This window comes from Sciurus vulgaris (genome assembly GCF_902686455.1).
Source record: "Sciurus vulgaris genome assembly, chromosome: 10".
Classification (NCBI taxonomy): Eukaryota; Metazoa; Chordata; class Mammalia; order Rodentia; family Sciuridae; genus Sciurus; species Sciurus vulgaris.
Genome location: NC_136470.1, coordinates 121,054,376 through 121,066,470, shown reverse-complemented (window position 1 = coordinate 121,066,470; position 12,095 = coordinate 121,054,376). Strand labels below are relative to the sequence as shown.

The 12,095-nt window shown below is 44.2% G+C and overlaps 1 long non-coding RNA gene across 1 annotated transcript; it reads right to left on the bottom strand.

The window, feature by feature from the left end:
- Positions 1-393: 393 nt before the first annotated feature.
- On the bottom strand, positions 394-6,743 carry LOC306638056. Its single transcript, XR_013757344.1, has 3 exons — positions 6,704-6,743; positions 1,617-1,721; positions 394-1,322 (listed from the first exon to the last, which is right to left on the bottom strand). It is a non-coding gene; the product is annotated as an uncharacterized lncRNA (long non-coding RNA).
- Positions 6,744-12,095: the final 5,352 nt, after the last annotated feature.

Here is a 12,095-nt window from a genome sequence, read left to right as displayed (position 1 = left end):
AACCATTACTTTTGATCTGTACGGGATGATTATTATGAACGTAAGAGGAGCAATGAGCGAGAAGTTTAAGTCCCATTTACTGTATTTTTTAAAAAATATTTTTAATTTTTAATTTTCAATTTTACTTATTTAAATGTGGTGCCGAGAATCGAACCCAGTGCCTTACAAAGTGCTAGGCAAGCTTTACTACCACTGAGCTACAACCCCAGCCCCCCCCACCCCGTTTACTCTTAAAAGATCTTGAATAAGCCAGTAGGTATATGAAAAGAAAATGACTGACTGAACTCCACCCTCAACTAGATATGTCGATTAAGGTCAAATAATTATTTTATCTGACCCTCACGCTTCTAGTCTGTAAAATGGGGACACTAGCTCTTGCAGCATATGGGGGAGAGTACCTCTTAGCTGCACAGTGCTTAACATGCATTGGAGGCAAAAAGTAAATGATTTTAAAAATATAGTTAGCATGCCTTCTGCCCTGGATTGAGTCTGATAATGTCCACAGTTCATCCTCTGCTCCTATCCCTGATAAATGGAGAGGAATGGCATTCATAGGAGTGGGATCCAAATTCTCATGCTACACCTGACTTTACCATGTTAAGGACTCTTAGGGCCTTGAGAATGAAATGTATCCTTGTACATAGAAAAGGTGGTCCGTTTTAAATTGTCCACTTCCTTCTTCTAATGGCAGAGGACAGAACTGTTAAAACCACTGAGGAAATGACTCAGATGTATGTTAGGACCCTTTGGGACAGATAGAATCCAGGCAGTAAATGGAGCAACTTGTCTTTTCCTTTACAATTTTTTTCACTGAAGATACTTTTCCTACCCTCCACCACTACTATATTGAAGGTCTAAATTCTGAATTTGTCCATGAAGTAAATCAAGGGCCTAGCCTTGGTCAACAAACTCACATTTCATTCCCCAAATATAAACTGCCCCAACAACCAGGATGGGTCCCTAGGTAACTTCCTTCTGTGACACCACATATCTTCCTATGATGCTGGCCAAATTCAGTACTGCCCATCACCACCACCCTCCCTGAACATCTCTAATCAGATTCGTTTTCCTCTCTCTTCCTTTTTATTCCTTTCTTCCTCCTTCCCTCCCTCTGAATCTCTTGCCTTTCTCTTTCTCCCTTTTTTCCCTCCCCCTTCTTTCTCTATGAAGCATTTATTTACCTGGATTTAAGACAGCATCTTAAGCTGGGTGGGCACAGGCCTGTAATCCCATCGGCTCAGGAGGCTGAGGTAGGAAGACTGTGAGTTCAAAGCCAGTCTCAGCAACCGCGAGATACTAAGCAACTCAGTGAGAACCTGTCTCTAAATAAAATACACAATAGGGCTGGGGATGTGAGTTAGTGGTTGAGTGCCCCTGAGTTCAATCCCCAGTACCAATAAATAAATAAGATAGCATCTTATTCAAACTTGAATAATTTGTGATTCCTGCCTTAAATAAATAAAATAGTATCTTATTCAAACTTGAATATCGTGATTCCTGCTTTCAACTCCCTTAAAATCTAGAAGTGATAGATACCAGTAACTGGCATGCAACCCTCCCTTTCTTAGATCCCTTCAATAGTACATTGCTATCAAGCCTAGCTTGGGGGCACATACCTGTAATCCCTGGGACTCTGGAGGCTGAGGCAGGAGAATTGCTGGTTCAAAGGCGTCCTCAGCAATATAGTGAGACCTTAAGCAACTTAGGGAGACCTTTCAAAACTAAAAATAGAAAGAGTTAGGGATATACTTCAGTGGTAAAGTACCCCTCGGTTCAATCCTCAGTACAAAGTAATAATACATCATTATCTTGCAGGAATTAATGAGAAAATGCAAAGAAGGAACAGCAGTCAAGAGCTGACACAGCAGACTTGTGCCACATTTTTTCAGCATGATTGATAGCATGCATGCAGAGCTTGATCATGTGTAAGTAGTTCAGGTCAAGCCAGCAGAGAGACCAGTGTATTTGTGGGTGGGTCATTATCAGTAGTTATTCTTTCCTCCATATAGCTGGTCCCTTCCACTTTGTCTCCCCTGCCCTGAAACCAACAACTTCTGTCTATTCCTACTGGTTGTTCTTCCTAAGTCTCCCCTGCCCACAGTTCTCTTGACTGGTCACACTGTGCGTTGAATCCTGTCTTCACCACCTTCCTCATCATTACCTGGCCCCAATGTCCAAAGCATCCTCTGGCTTTCTCCTGATGAAGGTGTCTTCCCTTCTACCTTCCAAAGGGTTTGGACCTTCCCATCCTTAAAGCAAATAGGCCTTTGCTTGTCCTTGCTAGGTGGAAAAGTCGACTACTGACAAGAACTTCAACCATTCCCAGACATTTCGGCATGTCGTGGGGGTTCTTAATGCTGTCCTAATATCGGGATTTCTCTGTGGGTCCTTTGAGGGGTACAGCTCAGTAGACTGTCAGTTACCACCCTTGCAAAGTCCTGCTGAGCTCAATATTCTGTGAACTCAAGAGCTGGTAAAGAGCAGCTGGGCCCAGTCCCATTGTCCCTGGGTTCTTTTCTGCTGAGCTATATGTTCCAAGTTCTATTCTGCTACCTAGGCTAGAAATTCCACTCACACTCAGCTCAAAGGAATGCAGCCCATGCTGGCCAAAGAGCTCACCAGGATACCAGTGGCCAGAATCCTCCTTCTCATTTGTGGCTTCCTCTCTGACATCTGTGAGACAGACGGAGCCACTGCCTGAACTATTCTTTTCCAACGGGAGAGCAACTACTTACAGATCACCTCCTGGGATGGGGGTGGGGGCGCGAGGATCTCTCTCTGACTTTCCTATCAGTACTGTGGTTTCCTGAACTTCAGAGGCCAGAGCCCTTTCATTCGATATATTTGAGACCTTCCTGGTGTTCTCCTCGTTTGTTTAGACACTTTGATTCATGCACTCTTTCATTTATATAAAACCTTTGTTTAATGAGCACCTACTGTATTGCCAGGCTTTATGTTAGGAGTTAAGAAAAAGCAGGTTGGGTTGGGGGTGTAGCTCAGTAGTAGAGGGCTTGCCTGCATGTGCAAGACCCTGGATTCAATCCCCAGTATCAAAAAAGAAAAAGAGGGCTGGGATTGTTTCTCAGTGGTGGAGTGCTTTCCTCACACCTAGGAGGCACTGGGATCAGTCTTAGTACCACATGAAAACAAATAAGTAAAATATATTGTGTCCATCTACAACTAAAAAAAAAAAATTAAAAAGAAAAAGAAAAAAGAGTAAGAATACAGGCTGTATTCTCACAGTTAGTTTTACAATGAGCTGGTAAATAGAAGCAAATACACAAGTATTCCCATAATTATAACATTAAAAACTCTTGAAGATAGGAATAGTGTTGGGCATACAGCTTACATTACACAAGCATTTGATTGATGTTTGTAAAATAAAAGGTATCTCCAATTGTCTAACAGGATTGTGCAAATTGTGGACTACCTGAAAAGGTTCCCTTGTCGGCTTCTGAACACACACGCTCACATATAACAAAGAATTCAACCTTCACCCTCAACCTCCTGTCCCTCCTTAGCTCATCCCTGGCATTAAGGTCCTTGATTCAAGACCAAGGCCCCAGATGCCAGTGACTACCCAAGAGAACTTAATTCCAGAACGAGAAGAGCTGTCATTCACGCCCCCACCCCATACAGACACATCCACACGTACCAGCAAGGGTTGGGCAAGGGAGTCAGACTCTTAAACCCGCCCCTAGGGGGTCTGGTTTGCCCTTAGTTGAGCCACACGAAGTTGTTGTTACTCAATTGTTTGTTTTAACAGGATTTTACTATGTAGACAGGCTGGTCTCAAACTCCTGGGTTCAAGCAATCCTCCTGCCTCGGCCTGAGTAGCTGGGACTAGAGGCACACCCACTGTTTGACTATTTGACCTACCAAAACCTTTCCCGAAGTTCAAGCTGATACATTTGCAAATAAATCAAAGTGTTCTGTAAACAAACGAAGAGCTGGGGAATAACTAGGTGATGCTCTGCTGAGTCTGGAGAGAGGGAGGCAGGGCTGGCATCTGGTGGCAACGGAATGAGGAGCACCCTACTTGACTTTGTTATATGGAGAAGGTGAACCGAAGAATGAGGGGCGAGACTGGAGACCAGAGAGGAAGGAAAAAGGAGGAAGCAGGAGGCTGGAAATTGGGGCTTACTTCCCACCACTCTCCAGGAAAGAGCGACATGAAATAGGCGTTCACACAGTTGTGGCCTGTGTAAGGCGGGTTTGAGTCGCTGGGACCCACCCCGACTTGGATAAAACAGCTCTCAAAATGTCTACCTCCCTTAACTCTGGGGATATACTCACCACACAGCCCAACGATGACTAATTTAGCTCCCTGGGATTGCTAATGTTGGGAAAAGGATAACCCAGCCAACAGGAGGAGAATTCCAGTCACTGAAAGCTTACCACCCCGTGTTCATGCATACATTGGTATGTGGCCGTGTACTTCAGACTCCTGTGAGTTGGACTGCTGGGAGTCAGGCTTCTCCGGGTAGATGACCCCCCCACACCAAGATGCTGATTTGGCTGTGAACCAAATTTAGCTCTTTGGTAAATTCACGGAGGAAAAGCCACCCGGGTGGCCTCTTTGGAAGCCAGTCAAATGATTCTGGCACAAAGCAAGATCTTCTGACTCAAGCACTTTGATCATAGAGTGCAAAGGATATAATTATGTTGTTGGCAAGGTACGATTATCCTGTCCCTGACCCCAACTCCATTCCCGATCCTGCTTCATGACCCAACAAGTAGGGTGAAAATTGTCTGGCATTTTCTGCTTCTGACTCAGCTCCCCAGTCCTGGTTACCAGGTCAGTAGGCCAATGACAGTGTCATCCTTCTTGGCAAGAAGAGCAGAGAAGGCAGGAGTGCAAAGTGCAGGGACACTGCTGTGCCCAGTCAAAGGCAAGTCCTTTACCTTCCCTAGACCCATTTTGTCCCATTTGGCATTTTTTGGTTGTTTTTTGGTACTGAGGACTGAACCCCCCAGGGACACTTTACCGCTAAACATCATCTTTAGCAACCCCCCGACCCCTGCTCTTTAAAAGTTTCTAGACAGGGTCTCACTAAGTTGCTGAGGCTAGCCTCAAACTGCTATCCTCCTGCCTCAGCCTCCTGAGTAGTTAGAATTACAGGCATGTGCCACCATGCCTGGTGGCTCCCTTGGACCATTTAGATTCAGTCATTTTGAAGTCATGGTCAGTTTCATATGAGGAGTATAAGCTCTATATAATCAGAACATGTAAGAGCCCCAAGTAGTAAGCAATTTCATATTCAGTAATTGTAAATACAAAGCATGAATCTTTAATTCATTCTTCTTTGGTTTTCTTTCCTTAATTGTCAACAAATGTTTATTGATGTCCCACCATGTGACAGTCACTCAGGATTCAGTGATGAATGAGGATCAGAATCAGAGAGGACAGATGAAAGGATACTCATCAAAACCCCTCATACAGCCAGATGTGGTGGCTCACACTTGTAATCCCAGCAACTCGGAGGCTGAGGCAGGAGGATCTCAAGTTCAAAGCCAGCCTCAGCAAAAGTGAGGTGCTAAGCAACTCAGTAAGACCCTGTCTCTAAATAAAATACAAAATAGGACTGGGGATATGTTTGAGTGGTTGAGTACCCCTGAGTTCAACCCCCGAAACCAACCCCCCCAAAAAAAGATCATACAAATCAGAATACAGACCATCATCATTGTCATGACCCTCCCCACCATTGAGTGTAACTAACAGGCACTGCACTGAGAGTTCATAAATTACTCCTCTCCTTAAATCCTCACATCTCACGCGGCAGATGTGTTTACCATCCCCAGTGGAAATACCTGAGATGCAGGAAGGTTAAGTGACTTGCTAGGAAGGAACAGAGCTCTCTTGAACCTAGGTCTGACTCCCGAAAGCATGCGCTTGACCATGGGGTGATGACCTCTGCAAAACTCTCTGTGTGTCTGTGACACTGTGGCTCCTTCTTAGTGCCACACTGCACCTGCTTTCTCACTCAGCCTTTCTGAGACTTGGGATGTCACTCTCCCTCTCAGCCTCAGTATACCTGGACTTATGGCCTGCTCCCAAGTCATGGGTTTGAGGGCCAGGGTGAGGTAGCCTCAGGTAATCATTGATAATGCTCCTGTCCAATGATTACACAGAGGAAGAAAGCATTTTGATGCTTGTGGCCTAAATGCCCTGCATGAATTCAGTCATAGATGATATGGTTCTGCACTCTGCCCCTAAACGCATCCCTGGTCTCAGGCAGACCTCTCCTGCCTGATAGGAAGTCCAGACAAGGGAATGCAAAAAAGCATGGCAATTGGACATTTTTCCCCCAGGGCTTCTGGGGCTTTCTCTCTTGTTGCTGGCAAATCTCATCCTTATGGGCATCTGCTGTTCTAGGCCCCAGAGGAACAAAGTACATGCCCCGTATTTGTAAACTTCTGTGAGTTTATAGAAATCAATAGGATATCATGGTATTACATATTGAGCCTGCCTCCATACACAGGTCAACAAATAACTCAACTTGTAAGTCTCGAAGAATGACCAAGTCAGTCAGAGGTTCTGCATGGTGGTGTGTCTCTCCCTGCCCCCTACCTCATGTCCATGGTAGAGCAGCTCAGATCTCAACCTCTCCTGCCCCTCCCTGCCTGACTGTCGCAAATCTGCAATTGCTGCAGGACTGGGTATCACTGTATCCCAACCCAATCCCAGCTGCTAGGCCCTCACCTTTCCCAGGTGTCTGGGGTCCCATTTCCTGGGCATAGAACATGTGAAACCTGAAAATCTCCTCTTGTACTGTTGACTGTGGTATCTGGTTGAAAATTACCTGGCACCTGGCCTTGCCTGACCAGCCTCAGTAGAAGTCAACTCAATGAGCACAGGGGGACTTTAACCTTCCGGGGCCCCCAAGGACTTCTCGTGCTCTCAGCTCAATTCACTGGAAACACTGTCCTCAGAGTGGCAGGCTTGCCCAGGCTTCCTCCATCCTGCATTTCAGTGAGGGTTTGGACTTACCTCTCAGGTTCTCTGCTGGACCTTGCCTGCTTGGTCCCATCTGTTTTCAGTCATAAGATCTTGGGATGCCTTTGGTGTCTCTGAAAATTTGGTGGACACGGTAGATTTGTTTTGAAAAATAATGTGATACTTTTCTTAAGTACTGTGGATTGAACCCAGGGGCACTTTACCACTGAGCTGTATCCCCAGACCTTTTTGGTTTTTTAAAATTTTGAGACAGGGTCTCACTAAATTGCTAAGGTTGACTTCAAATTTGCAATCCTCCTGGCTCAGCCTTCTAAGAGGTTGGGATTATAGGCATGTGCTGCTGTGCTCAGGCTGATAACACAATATTTAATATATATATATATATAGGTTATACATAATATTTAATATTATATATGGTTAATTATTTTTCCATACCTTATTTCCTCTTCTGAAGGCTTAAATAGAAAGAAGACAAATGGAAAAATTTAGGAAAGAATGTAAGATGCAAAAAGAAATGCGGCTAGGCCAGGTCTGATGGCTCACACCTATAATCCCCTCAGTTTGGGAGGCTGAGGCAGGAGGATGTCAAGTTCAAAGCCAGCCTCAGCAAAAGCGGGGCGTTAAGTAACTCAGTGAGACCCTGCCTCTAAATAAAATACAAAATAGGGCTGGGGATGTGGTTCCCATTGTTGAGTGTCCCTGAGTTCAATTCCCAGTTCCGTTCCCGCCCCCGCAAAAAAAAGACACGAGGCTACTATAAAAGAAATCACACAACTTTATGCTCTGGAAAGTTGCTTCTTGGAGGTGGGGACAGGGCAAATTGAACTAAGCTTTTAGCATTTTCCCTGGATAATGTCACTAGGAAATTTCTGTCTTGCCACTGGTGACGATATTGTCTTCAGGTCCAAGCTAGCCTGCTGTTCAAGAGCCTCACAGTCTTGCAAATCTGGGCAATGCCAACAACTCTATCTTCTTACATTTAGGAAGGCTCGTGCCCTTCAGAGCTCCCTGGGTTTCAGTCTGCCTTACATTTTTCCATCCTTGGATCTTTACAGGTATTCTCACTTCCAAGAATGTCCCACCCTCCTCCTGTCCATCTGAGGAAGCTGGATCTTAAAGGGCCAGAGGAAAGCCTTTTACAACTTTCCAGATTAAATTCTAGGTCTCCCAACGGCTCTCTTTCTTTTTTTGAAGTACTGGGCATTGAACCCAGTGGTGTTCTACCACTGAGCTACACCTCAGCTCTAAAAGTTTTGTTTTGAGACAAGATTTCTCTAAATTACTGAAAGTCTCACTAAGTTACCCAGGCTGGCCTTGAACTTGTGATCCTCCTGACTCAGCCTCCAGAGACCCTGGGATTACAGGTGTGTGGTACCACTCCCTGCTCTCTGCACCTCTGGTAAAGCACTGATCCCAGATCTGCTCCACATTTCACTTGGACACTGGCCTCCTGCTAGGAATAACTACCCCTGGGGTGGTGCTTTGCCCTAAGGATAAGGTATCTAAGAGAAGAAATAAAAATAGGGCTGGAACCAGGCACAGAGGTGCAAGCCTGTAATCCCAGCAACTGGGGAGGTCGAGGCAGGAGGATCACAAGTCCAAGGCCAGCCTGGACAAATTTAGTGAGACCCTGTCTCAAAATAAAAAGGGCTGAGGATATAGTTTAGTGGAAGAGTGACCCTGGGTTCTATTTCCAGTACTGAGGGAAATACATTAGGAAATTAAGACTGGGGATTTAGCTCAGATCAGTGATAGAGCCAAGCACTGGAAAAGAAAAGAATGTCTCTGAATCCTTGAATTGAAAAGCTCCAGGGACTTGAAAACCTACAACTCAGCCCCTAAGTGGGATAGTTCAGAATTCCCTACTGGGAAGCAATTAGCAGTCTTCTTGATTTAGCATCTTCATGACACTAGAGTCTACCTGACGTCTCCCCTTCGGTTGGTCCTCAATTTCCTGGGCTGGCCTGGCCTGCAGGACTCTCCCCATGGCCTGGGTCTTTGTGGCCAAGCAGCCGGCTCACAAGAGCCGTGGTTCTGGGGCTCCTGGAAACCTTTGTGCCTGGCCTCCCCTGGGCACCCCAAATCACCTGGCCTGGAAGGGAGCTACTGTGCTGTGATCCCGCCCCCCCATTTCCCTCTTCCCACTCAGCTGTCCTGGGCAGAGTCCTGTAGTCATGCTGTCATCCCCGCTTTCCTCACCCGCCATCCTATTAATCACTAAATCCTACAACTGCCCTCCAAGCAGGGTATTCTTTCTAGATCAAAAAAATCTGATCAGGCCATTACTCCTCTGTTTAAAATTGTTCAGTGGCTACCCATTGCCCTCAGGATAAAGGCGCAAATTCTTAATGGGATTTACAAATCCTTCACCTGGTCCTTTTGAGATAAGAGGATTTATAATCTTTTCAAAACCAATAAGCATCCTGAGACAATCTTAATTTCTCTGGCTGTCCAAGTGATTTAAGATTGATGAGGTCAGCACTAAATTGTTAAAAGGTGATTAACTCGTTGGGTCTGAATGGCATGTGAATTCCAAAAGAACTGTTCTCTCCACCTTCTCTTCTCCACCCTGCAACTTGAGGTTAGGACACTCTTTAGGTGACAGGGTAACCAGGTGCATTAAGGCAATGGGGGCGGAGAAGGAGCGGATGCGGGGAGGGTGATGTAGATGAGATTCTTGATAATGGCATAGAGGAATGGCCCACCCCTCCCTCCAGAATTTCCACTTTGTATTGACATAATGCAACTTGTTCATTTCAGAATTCCTTTTTTTTTGGGTACCGTGGATTGAACTCAGGGGCACTCGACCACTCAGCCACATCCCCAGTCCTGTTTTGTATTTTATTTAGAGACAGGGTCTCACTGAGTTGCTCAGCAGCACCTCACTTTTACTGAGGCTGGCTTTGAACTCATTATCCTCCTGCCCCAGCCTCCTGAGCCCTGGGATTATAGGTGTGCGCCACCACGCCTGCCTCCAGAATTCCTTTTAATGGTAAGAACACTTGGGAGGAAGGTCAATGCTCAATAGGGAAATGGATGTAAACTCTAGTTAGAACAATATGCAACCATTTAAAAGGAGAGGTTTAAAGGCTTTGTAACAAAATTAAAAAAGCACATATGATTGTGTATTGAGTGACTGTAGTTTATTAGTTGAGTATTATAAACTAATGCATATAAAAGTGCCAGACAGAAACCAAATTAGAAGTTCAACAAATACCGGCATATAGGCACAAACAATGACTTTCTCAACAGGACCCCTAGCGCTCAGGAAATAATGTCAGGAGTTAATAAATGGGATAATATCAAATTAAAAAGCTTCTGCAGCGAAGGAAACAATTAGGGGGCCGGGATTTGTCTCAGTGATAGAGAGCTCACCTCGCATGCGTGAGGCCCTAGGTTTCATCCTCAGCACCACATAAAAATAAAGGTATTATGTCCACCTACAACTGAAAAATACATTTTTAAAAAAGGAAATAATTAGGGATGTGAAGAGAGAACCTACAGAATGGGAGAAAGTCTTTACTAACTAATCTTCAGAAGGAGGATTAATATCTAGAATATATATAAAGGATTAAAAAGACCAAATAATCCAATTAATAAATGGGCAAATGAATTAAACTGGCACTTCTCAAAAGAAGAAATACACATGGCCAACAAATATAGAAAAAATATTCAACATCATTAGCAATTAGGGAAATGCAAATCAAAACTACACTGAGATTTCACCTCACACCAGTCAGAATGGCAATTATCAAGAATACAGACAATAACAAATGGCAGAGGGGGTGTGGAGAAAAAGGAACACTTTTACACTGTTGGAATCTTAATTGACTACAATCACTATGGAAATCAGTATGGAGGTCCCTCAAAAGACTAGGCATGGAACCACCATAGACCCAGCCATACGACTCCTCAGTATTTATTCTGAAGAATTAAAATGATCACACTACAGTGGTTCACGCATACCCATGTTTATAGCAGCACAATTCGCAATAGCCAATCTATGGAACCAGCCTAGGTGGATGAATGAATAAAGAAAGCGTGGTATCTAGATACAATGGAGTTTTATTCAGTGATAACAAATAATGAAATTCTGTCATTTGTAGGAAAAATGGATGGAACTTGAGATTATTATGTTAAGTGAAATAAGCCAAATTCAGGTCAAGGGTTGTAAGTTCCCTTTCATATGTGGAAGCTAAAGAGGAAAAGGGAAAAGAAAGGTATGTGGGGACAAATCTCATGAAAATCAAAGGGAGACAAGGAAAGGGACCGGTTGGGAAGGAGAGGGATGTGCTGGGGAGCCATATTGGCCAAATTATATTGTTACATTGTGTGCGTGTATGAAAATGTAACAACAAATCCCACCATGATGTATGACTCTAATGCACCAATAAAAAAATGTGGAAAGAGAAAGAAGTTCAATAAATGTTAGTCATCAGGCAGGCATTTATTTTTCCCTGTGAATGGTGAATAGCAAAGCACTTTCAGAAACTTAACAATTTCCTGCTAAAAATCCTGAGCACAGGAAAGTGAAGAGATTTACCGAGAATCACGTGCCTATTAGAAGAAAATCAGGCCAACAGCCTGTACCTGGCCTCTTAGCTAATGCGGGGCAAATTTTACCCTCTCTTGTTTTGTAGTACTGGGGTAGAACCCAGGGTGCTTGACCACTTGACATCCCCAGACCTTTTTATTTTTTATTTTGAGACGGAGTCCACTGCCCAGATTGGCCTTGAACTTGTGATCCTCTTTTCTCAGCCTCCCAAGCCCTTGGGATTACAGGCATACGCCACCATGCCCAAATTTCATCTCAGTCTTTAGACATTTAAGATAAATAGCCTAGATCCTCCCACTAGATCCTCTGGTTGAATTCACCAGAGATACCATCAGGGCCTGGAATTTCAAACTACAAATCCAGTTTAATACATATAGAACTATTCAGGTTCCCTATTTCTGGACATGAAACTGAGCAGAAAACCAAAATAAGGCCCCTAGCTTCACTTGCTTCTAGTTACTTGTTTTTTGTCTTGATCTGAGAAGTAGCTTAGCTAAACAATTAAGTAATAGATCCTACCTTTGCCACAGGTAACACCTGTGAAATATGGTCACTGTGATAAGCATTGTTTAAGTTGTTTTT